Source organism: Tinamus guttatus, unplaced genomic scaffold, assembly GCF_059628265.1.
Source record: "Tinamus guttatus ecotype Peru unplaced genomic scaffold, ASM5962826v1 Tinamus_guttatus_pri_ptg000079l, whole genome shotgun sequence".
NCBI classification, from domain to species: domain Eukaryota; kingdom Metazoa; phylum Chordata; class Aves; order Tinamiformes; family Tinamidae; genus Tinamus; species Tinamus guttatus.
Genome location: NW_028288613.1, coordinates 2074126 through 2078624, shown reverse-complemented (window position 1 = coordinate 2078624; position 4499 = coordinate 2074126). Strand labels below are relative to the sequence as shown.

The following is a 4499-nucleotide window of genomic DNA, read 5'->3' as shown; positions in this document are numbered from 1 at the left end:
GCCGCGCAGCGCAGCGCAGCGCCGGGAGGAGCCGCCGCCGCCGGCGCGCGGGGCGGTGCGCGGGGCCGCGGCGGCGGCAGCGGCAACTTGTTGAGCGGGCGCTGCGCAGCGCGCGGGGGAGGGCGCGGAGCGGCGCGGAGCGGAGCGGCGCGGGGAGGAGCCGGGGCGGCGCTGCGGGCGCGGGGGGCGGCGCCGCGCGGGGCTGCGCGCGGGGGGGCGGCCGCGACAACAACGGCGGGGACAGCGGCGGTGCCGCGGTAACGATGTGGACGGTGACGACGTTCATCATAACGATATTAAGAGCGGTGCTTTAACAGTGATGAAGGCATCGTCGCCCGTTCCCTTCTCGTGCGGAAGCCCCTCGCTCGCGCGGCGGCCGCGCTCCCCGGCGGCGCTGCGGGCGCGCGGGCTCTTCCCGGAGGGAGACGCTTCCCGGGAATGGGAATGTGCCGCGCGCCCCCCGGCCACCCCGTGGCCACCCCTCCGTGGCGCCCGCAGCCCGCGCTGCCGTTCCAGGGAGGCGCGGGGGAAGCGCGTGGAAACGCGCGCGGGAGCGGCGCGGAGCAGCACGCGCAGCCCGGGGGCGGGCAGCCCGCCCGGGCCTCTGCAGGGACCATTTTCGGCCCCCGAGCGCAGCCCGATCGCCCGCCCCGCGTCACCGGTGCTGCCCGTAGCGACACCGGTGCCACCGGCGGGGAGAGGGGTCGGGCAGCGGCGTGGGCCGGGGAAGCCCCAGCAGAAACCCCCGCGCTGAGGTGGCCCTGGTGGGGAGAGCTTCGACATCCCGAAGCGTTTATTGCTCCTTAGCCCTCACAAGGCGCGCGAGGAAGCCCTCCGACAGGAAAAGCAGTTTTTAAACCGCATTTTTTTTCTCTTTCCCATGGTCACGTTGTCCTGACGCTGGCGGTCCTGGTGTCTCATCAAAACGCTGGCGGCTGCACCCAGATGCTGTGGGGTTAAAAAGCCCCTTGCGCTTGTGCGCGGGGCTCTCGTGTCCCGCTCCCGTGTCGCCGTGTGCGCCGTGGGTGTGAAGCAGTGACAGCTGGTGAGCAGGAGCGCTCTGGCGCGTGGAACAGGGCACGAGTGATTCGTGATCGTGGGGATGCGCGTTGCGATGGGAACGCGCGGAAAGGCGGGACACGCGGGAAAGGGGAGGCCACGCGGGGACGGCAGCGCCGGCTCCTTCCCGCGCGCGTAGAGGCCCCGGGGCATTCCCAAGGGTTCATCTCCCTGCACCGGCCGCCTTTGCCCTGCTCGGGATTTGCCTCGTTTTGCTTCGGGAATGAAGCTCCTGGTGGAGCGCGAGCTCTTCGCCAGGGTGGTTTTGGTCCGTGTCTGCTGCCACCATCAGCACTGAGCTTGTACATCCCTGCTCAGGGCTAGCCTGCCGCCTCCACGGCCTCCTCCCGCCTCCTTTTTATTGGAGTTTTGCTCCGTTTGCAGCATCGAGGCATGAACAGTGTTGTGCCTTTTCCCTCTGCAGTCATTTGGGACAAATACTACGATTATGTCACGGCTAAAAGCCGCTGTTTTCATGCTCCTGGATCGTCCCTTGCTGAGGTCGGGGTGGTTGGGGCGCTCCGTGGCAGCGGCGCTGCTCCCTGCGCTGCGTCTCCCGCTTCCTTAGGCGCACCCGCCGTTGGGAGAAAAATGGCAAAATGTTAAATATGCAGCTGAGGCCAAGGCAAAGCTCGCTTGGATCTCAAAGAGCCAAATCCTTGGAGATGCTCCTGCTCCGAGAGGGATAGAGCTGCCCGGCTAGGAGGGCGCAGAGGGAACGAGTCCCAGGACAGGCGTTGGAGAGTTTAATTCTATAGTTTCCTCCGTGCTAAGTATTTTCCCTGTGACCCTGGACACCCTAGGCGGGTCCGTGCTTGTGTCTGCCCCTCACCTGGGAGGTGGGAGTAACCGCAGAGCGGTGGAGCTCGGAGACGGGAGGATTTCAGTGCCTGGAAGTAGCAGCGTGCGGGCGGGACGGGGGGTTCGCAGCACCCCGGCTGCCTTTGGGGAGGCTGCGGGACTTGGTATCGTCGTTGCTGAACATTTGTGCCCTCCTCGCTGTGTCCCGGGAGCCCTTTGGCCCCTCGGAAGCGGGAATCACCGCTGGGTTGTCCAGCGAGAGCCAGGGTGGAGTTGTGCTCTTCTCCAGGGTCTCATCAACCTGTAAGCCCTCACAGCATCTTCTTAAAGGAGTGTTATGCCAACTTGGTTAGGATTTTCTGTAGCCCTCCCTGTGTCATGATGTTAGATCACAGGGCTATACCTCCAACTGCTTTATGGTGGAGGGACAAACGCTGCTTTCTTTGAAAAAATTCCAGTGATGCTTTTGCTTTCAGATCCAGACCTAGGCTCCTAATGAAACCCGGAACGGGCTTAGATTCATCTTAAATTCATCCTAGCGTTCCAGGTACCACGAAAAGACAGGCAAATAATGCGGATCGTGTGAATAATCAGCCACCCCCCCTTGTTCTTTGGTGAAGCCCTGTCTATCTGCTTTATACACCATCCTTTTCATTAGCAGGGGGACTCAATGCACCTTCTCTGTCTTCATGGAGAACCATTAAACTTTGTACAGTCCTGTAAACGTCCTGTCCTCAGTGAGGTTTCCTTGATGGAAATATTGACCCATTTCTGCTTTGAGTATGGCTTGAAAAGGCCACGTTTGAGAGCCTTGGTGTGCTCTGGGAAGGTGGGAAGCCTGGTACTAAAGCATAATACTGCACAGGAGAAACAAGCTGAAGTAAAACACACAAATCTAATAAAAAAATTAAAATAATACGGTAAGTGAATGATGAGTGTTGATAGTATGGAGATGTGCTCGATTTACTGTCCACAATTTCATTGTCCACTTTTGTCTCTCTGACTAAATGAGGCATTTCTGGCCGCGGCGTTCGTCCTGTGACCCCTTCCCGATCGTTTCCAAGGCCAGAGGCAGGAAAACCTGCGTGAAACCTTATTTCAATAGCAGCATTAGATACCCTGAGAGAAACAAAAGGTCTCATTCCAACAAACGCATCAGAAATCTCCTGAAAATGTTTACGTTGATGTGTTTGTGTTGAATACACAGCACGGACCCCAGCCTTGCCCTTCCTGTGGGTGGGCCTGGCGGCAGGTCAACGTGTTCTCGGCTAAAATACCTTCCATTTTCCCCATTTTTATTATATTATATCACTAGAAGTAAATCAGCATGTTTGTCTTTTGCGACGCTAACGAAGATATATGTTAATGATACGGTAATGTTGTGATTTTTAATTATTTTTAATTATGGCAAAAGATATTGCGTGGTAAACCTGCTCCTGTCTACATCGCGGGTAAGTTGTTCTCACGGGTTGTATCTAATGGAATAGCGTTGGCAGAGAGCAGAAAAGCACCCGGGTAATTGCCTGGTGACCGAGGAGCAGAATAGGCTCTGCAATGGACTTTGCAACTTGCATGATCCGGTGCAAAAAAGAAAAAAAGAATATATACATATATATATAGTAATGAGGATATGTTTTTGCCCTTGTTTTTGTTGCCATACTGCAGCCAGCTGAAGAAGTACCACGTGCATAAATATTTATCAGGAAAATTTTAATTAAATGTGAGTAGCAGCCAAAGAGGCGGGGAAGAAGCACTCCCGGGCTCGGCGCGTTTCCCTGGCCCTCGCTTTACCTGCGTGCTCCTGTTTATCCCTATCCCTTCCTACCATCCGGGTGGCACTTTCCTTGGGAAGTGCTCAGCCCTAGCTGCTCATCCGGGGGGATGTCGCGAAGCTCCGTGGATCCATGGAGCAAAACGGCCCCTCTGCCTCCGCGCGCATTCCCGGGAATGCCGCCTTCCCTTCCCGGGACGCTGCTCCGGCACAGCCCTGCCGTGGGAGCACAGGAAGCTCCTTTTTACGTCCACACGTTTTAAGCCACTGATTTTAATCTTGTTTTGGGTTTATGATTTTAATTGCTTTTTCATAGACAGATTAATTCTCATTTAGGTGTGGATGTGTAATTAAAAAGATGGCCAGACTTAGGTTGCTTTTGTTAACCACAATGCACACACTATGTGTGTATTAAAGCAATTACATAGCTGAATATTCATCTAATCCTATTCTTAATGTTTAAGTGTTATTGTGTTAGGAAATGATAAATGCCTTCTTATTTGTGAGAGGATTTTCTTTTTTCCCTGATGATTTCTGCCAGGATGGTATCGGAAGGCGGCGGGAATTGAATTTCGGACTTACCTCAGTGGTGGAAAAGCAGCTCTTAAAAACGCTTCGTTACCCCTTGAATGCGCCAAGGGCAGTGGGCGCCATAAGGAACGACCATGGGACCGTGTTTTGTGCTCAGTCACAGCGGGTTAGTTAGGAAGGAAGGTGGAAAACCAACGTCCTGGGCGGGCCGGGGGCCACAGAGACCCCCTCAGCACTGGCGCCCAAGTGGAACCTCCTCTGTGGGACCCTGCGGCCACGTCTGCAAATAGCAATTCCAAAAAATGGATTGAAAGGGTTTGTTTTTCCCAGGTGTAGA

The 4499-nt window shown here is 55.9% G+C and overlaps 1 protein-coding gene across 1 annotated transcript in view; it reads left to right on the top strand.

Annotated features, from left to right (window-relative positions):
* Window positions 1-4499, top strand: part of DOCK1 (dedicator of cytokinesis 1) — a 204196-nt gene that overhangs the window by 107734 nt on the left and 91963 nt on the right. The window lies entirely within an intron of this gene.